At 31.9% G+C, this 6,225-nt stretch overlaps 1 protein-coding gene across 1 annotated transcript in view; it reads left to right on the top strand.

The window, feature by feature from the left end:
- Positions 1-3,003: 3,003 nt before the first annotated feature.
- Positions 3,004-6,225, top strand: part of LOC108545510 (tensin-1) — a 267,001-nt gene continuing 263,779 nt past the window's right edge. The window contains exon 1 of the mRNA XM_017897174.1: positions 3,004-3,046. The gene's annotated coding sequence lies outside the window, so the exon portion shown is untranslated. The remainder of the gene's footprint in view (positions 3,047-6,225) is intronic.

Here is a 6,225-nt window from a genome sequence, read left to right as displayed (position 1 = left end):
CGAGGGTGACGCGTATAATTATATACAATGTCGGTATGACTCGAGGGTGGATGTCATTGACAGAAGTTCGAGTGTACTGGAAAGAAGTAGAGACCATTGGGGTGAGACTAGTGTAACGTAATGTCGTGATGCGATGCTTTTATGACGTGAACCTGAAGGGTCGCGATTGAAACGGGTATAAAACACACTCGAGGGGTTTCAGCCTTGTAATCGCAGCCTGTCGGAACATAACGCGATTATTAGTGCTTAGATCCGAGATTAGAATGAAGACCCGTGCTACCAATACGGTGTTTGACGTAGCCTGTCAAGCTTACGAGTAGAACTCGATTATTTAGCTAAAGTGCAGCCATTGAAAGAAACGAAAATTGCCACGAGTTGATTGGAATTGGAGGTAATCACGAAGAGATTGATGTTTTCGTGGATGATTCGAACAATTCGCGGCTGAAAGGAACTACTCGACGATAATAATATATCGTCATAGTAACGGTACCAGGGTAGCAAATGGTAGTTAGTTTTGGACGAGTAAATAGTATTAATTTAGAAGATTCCACTTCTAATTTTTCTATTTAATCGATTTCTAATTTTGCTGCTGATGGTTAAAGTGGGAAATAGATTGGTTATAATTTAACTCATGATTGGTTAGTTTAACCCGGAGTTATCAGCATTGGAGAAAAGTGGAGAAAAAGGTAGATGAAGATGGGAAAATGGCGACGAACATAGTCTTCAGGTTTTGGAATTCGCTATACTAAAGATTAGGAGGATTTTATGGTTATTTTTTGATAATACAGGACAAATCTGAAAATAAGCTCATACTGTCAATGTCATTCTAGGATTAAATAGATATCTAATTATATCCAATTATCTAAAAAGATTTAAAGACTTTAATTAAGCAGAAAATAAATTAACAATAACAGTATTCGAAAACCTAACTTTCTATAACCTCGTTGTAATCTCCACCTGTCATAAAATATTTCAATGACAGTTTAAAATAATGATGACTATGAAAAATGTAGATTTCATTGGACAGTGCAATCAATCCACTTTCTCTAATACAATCGTAAAGATAAAGAAGTTTCTATTATTAATTTCTATTTACTTAATTATTTTATTTATTCATTCTTTCTGTCAATATTTATTTTATTTTCTAAATTAACTAAGAAACTCATATTTAGAAACCAATCATATATCATGCCATGAAAAAGATAATAATAAAACAAAATAAGTACATGGACACCAAATGAAATCTAACAATAGATCTTTGTGTCACAGATATGGTCAGTAAATCACAGAAAATAAACAATAAGAATATTCGAGAAACTCACTTTCTATAATCTTATTATAATCTTCACCTATCGTACACAATATTTCTATGACAGAGTACTAATAAGTACCAAATAGATTTAAATAGATAATGAAAATAAAAATGTTGATGTTGATTTCATTGGACAATACAATGAATCCACTTTCTCCAACACAATCATAAAAATAAAGAAGTTTCTGTTATTAATTTCTATTTACTTAATTATTCTATTTATTTATTCCATCTACCAATGTCCATTTTATTTCCTAAATTAACTAAGTGACTCGTATCTACGAACTAACTTCATACCATAGCAGGAAAAAGGCGATAATAAAACAAGATACATGGTCACCAAATGAAATCCAACAATAGATCATTGTGTCACAGGCATGATCAATAAAACAAGAAGTGTTCATTGTGTCTTGTACTACTACTATCCCAATGTATATATACCACTTGACTTAAAAATAAAGAGTCAGCCTCTCATCCTCTCACCCCTGCATTGTGCATTCCTCACAAGAAGTCCCTCGTGGCGTCATAGCACCAAAAGAAGTGACTTGATCGTTCCAGTTTATCCATTTCATCCCCAGTCTTTGTCACAGGGTCCAACATTGGCCATTGAAACGTTAGAACCAAATATATACCAATATATACCACCTAACTTAAAAATAAAGCGTCAATCTCGCATCCCTGTATTGCGCTCTCCTCACAAGGAGACCCTCGTGGTATCATAAGAGCAAAATAAGCGACCTGATCGTTCCAATTTATCCATTTCATCCCCAGTCTTCGTCACAGAGTCCAGCTTTGGCCATTGAAACGTTAGAACCAAATACAGGTAGCCCTCCTACAACACGGCATCCGATAACACGGTTTCGCTATAACACGATTCATAAATTGCGGGAACCCCCCTGCAACACGGTATCCTATAACGCGGTTTCGCTCTAACACGATAAGAAAATTGCAAAAACCTTTGTACAACACTGTACTTCTACATAAGCAGTGACGACGAGGAAATTTATTAAATTAAAGTTGCGTTAAATTAAAATAATATTTTTGCTTTTCTTTTGTTTCGTGTTGTACATACGTTTATATTTTTAATGAAAATTAAGTTGTTTACGTAGAATAAAAAAAAATTTGTTTTTAATAAGTTTTCGAAACGTAACCTTTTTGTACTGGCTCTGGGTCTCATACAACACGGTTTCACACAACACGGCATTTTCTAGGAACCTACCTACCGTGTTATAGAAGGGTTACCTGTATATACCAATATATACCACCTAACTTAAAAATAAAGAGTCAATCTCGCATCCCTGTATTGCGCTCTCCTCACAAGGAGACCCTCGTGGCGTCATAGGAGCAAAATAAGTGTTTCCAATTTATCCATTTCATCTCCAGTCTTCGTCACAGAGTCCAGCTTTGACCATTGAAACGTTAGAACCAAGAATGCGTATCAAGTAGGACGTCCTCTTTTCACTGTGGTTAATCAGACCCGCACTCCTGGACCCGTACCCCTGTCAAGGAACTTCTTTTGAGGCACACACGCTACCTTCCACCTAATAACACGGTCCCTTGCAACTGTTCCCGGCACTAAGTAGCAATAAACGAAAATATAACACAAATCTGACGAAAATACTCTTCAATCGCTATATGAAAACGTTTGTTTCTTTCCAGTACAGTGACCGGTCCACGCCCGTTCTCCTGATAGTATCGCTCGCGGGTATCAAAGTATGCAGTCCAGATGGAAAAGTGAGTATGACCAACGTTGCATAGCCGCGATTTCTTTCGCAAGGAAACGTCTCGCGGAAAAAGGGAACGAGGCTGGCAGCGGGCAACAAAGTGGGGGGTGGGGTTTTTGGGCTTTCGCGTGGTTGCACGTCGAAGAGAAAAGAAATTAACACTGTCTGTCTTTTCTGCGTTTCCAAAGCGCGACCCACAAAGAAACTCGGCCAACGTGTTCTGAGAACGATGCTCACCGATGAACGTTCGTCCACGTAGACGAGCGACGCTCTCCCGCCGTAGCTTTTAGTTCGCAGACTATCCCAGCGCGGCGCTTTGTAGTTCCGGCGAGTGTGCCGCGACGAGAGCGCCGCGCGGTGCATTAAAAGCCGCGTCTTTCGCGAAATGAAGTTCATCAAACAACATCCGCGAACGCGAGATCACAAGAAATTTCTGCTTCGTGCCTTTTGCCGGGTATTCTTGCCAGCTTCTTTCACGGTTTTCTCTGGTTAAACGAGGAGGTTTCTTGTCAGATGTGATTTGTGCTGCGTGTTATAGGATTTGGTTTACTCGACCAGTTAGGCGGTTTCATTGTGTGGTTGAGTAGTGGAATTGGATTCCGAGATGAGAAATCTCTGTGCATTTCGTGAGACGAATGTTTTATAAGTTAACAATGGGGTTTCATTTTAATTGGTTTTTATATACTTTAGCAGATGAATGTTTTGTAAAATGAGGTTTTATTTTGATACATTTTTAGACATTTAATGAGATGAATATTTTGTAAGATGAAGTTTCATTTTAATTGGGGATATTATGAGACCTTAGGTTGAGACTAATTGAATAATTTTTTGATAATGTTAGTAAATAAAAATTTATTTAATTGATTTTTATATATTTTAGCAGATGAATGTTTTGTAAAATGAGGTTTTATTTTGATAGATTTTTAGGCACTTAATGAGATGAATATTTCGTAAGCTGAAGTTTCATTTTAATTGGGAATATTACCAAATATTAGGTTGAAACTGATTGAATAATTTCTTGGTAATGATAGTAAATAAAAATTTATTTAATTGATTTTTATATATTTTAGGAAATGAATGTTTTGTGAAATGAGGTTTCATTTTGATAGATTTTTATTCATTTAAGGATATGAAGGTTTCATAAGATGGTATTTTATTTGAATTAGGGATATTATAAGATGTTAGGTTGAGACTGATTGAATGATTCTTTGGTAATGTCAGTAAATAAAAATTGATCAGGTATCTGACATATTATTTGTTTCTTTTTTGTTTTCTATTTATTTATTAATTTTTAATAGGAACTTTAAAAAATTTTTTTAACTAAATTTTAATTTTAACTTAAAAATTTTTTAAATTAAAAAAGCGTCCATTATTAAAACGAATTAATGTTAGAATGATATAAAATATCAATGAAAATAATGTAGCAGTAGTAATATAAAAATAGTAATATAAAAGAATATGAATTCTGTATTTAGATGATAATAAGAATATTTATATGTATAAATATAATATTCATATGATCATATAAATATTGTTGTAGTGATATGCTATTCTGATATTACTATAATACTATATTATACTACAGTAGTATACTGTAATATATATATATATATATGTATATATTGTATTACAAATATTTGTACAGCAATATAAATATTTTATATACAATAAGTCGAAAGAAATAACATTAAACGTTTCAAGTTTCTCGAATATTAATTATACCGGTAATACATGTTGTAATAATTATTATTGATATTTTGTCATAAAGGTTATGAATATTTTTTCAAATAATTCTAAAGTAAGCAAATAAATAATGTTACTTTTCAGTACCTTGCTTATTATGCAAATTATTCTCAAAGGAAACAATATGTCCTAAATTAAACCTCAATTACTACTTCAATGCTTTGAATCGTTTACCGCGAAAGAGAGAAAATTAAGAAAGGTAATGAAAGAGAAAATAATCCTTTCAGGCTATACTAAGGAAAAAATGAATAATATTTCGCCGATTCGCGTTATTTAATAAGTAATTGCTCGTAGAAATAATTTCAACGCAAACATTCCGCAGAAGGTGCATCCAGGAATACACGGGAACGAAGGCAATCAAGCAATCAAACGTAACGGCATTCCGAACGAACCGCAATTTTGTATTTACCCCGACGGGGATGCAATAATCCTTTTCGGATGACATCAAAGATAAATTTCGTTCCAAGTTTGCAATTACCTGCGGATACACAATCGAGTGTAATTAATGATCGAGCCATTATAAATGCCACGTTTTTAAAAATGTATTAATTACCGACTATTATCGATAATTAAATATTGCGGATTTTAATGACTTCTAGGAATTGCCATATTTTCACTAATCGTATTCTTTAAAAATATTATACAAAAAATATACGTAATAGATGATGTATAGTATAATATATTAATTTATTGTATATAATATATAATTATATATGAATATAATTAATTAGAAAAATTAAATTGCTTTCGTTTAAAATACACGAAACATGAAATTTATAGTAAAATATTTGTTAATATAATAAAAACAAAATGGAGCAAAAATATTAAAATTGAAATTTAATTTTATGAAATTGTAAATTCTTTAGAAAACACAAAAATTAATTATATCATAATTTTGGAATGTTTGGAATGGTGGTATTAGTTATTGAAAAATCATATTTGCTTCTGGGAAAAGTATGGTGTGTTAAATTATTTAAAACATAAATAAATATAGCAATTTTTAATACTTTTTGCATAGTGCTAATTTCGTATGAATAAAATATAGCAACATAATATCATTCTTATAATCGATTTGATTTTAATTTTGTCTTATCAATTTATCATGAAAATAAAAATGAGCTTATTATTCTCTTTTCATTGTTAATTACAATGTTAAAAATAAGAGGCATTAAATATTTATTGCTACTGTCTATTATTATTACCAAAAATGATAATTTTCTACAATAAAATGAAAGAACTTCTTATAAATGGTATAAAAATAGACCAATCTGTCTAATTTAAAAAATATAGAAAGAAATTTCACAAAAATAAAATTCAAATTTTGAATAATAATTAGTCAAGTTTATTGTCAATTCATTTTCTAATCACAAAATTTCTTCGCTAGTTAATTTAAAAGAAATATATAAATTTGTTAAAAATATCTTAGAAGTATATATATTCGGAAAA

Source organism: Eufriesea mexicana, unplaced genomic scaffold (genome assembly GCF_001483705.2).
Source record: "Eufriesea mexicana isolate 0111107269 unplaced genomic scaffold, ASM148370v2 scaffold472, whole genome shotgun sequence".
Taxonomy (NCBI): Eukaryota; Metazoa; Arthropoda; class Insecta; order Hymenoptera; family Apidae; genus Eufriesea; species Eufriesea mexicana.
The sequence above is the reverse complement of the archived record's forward strand: the minus strand, read 5'-3'. Positions and strand labels throughout refer to the sequence as shown.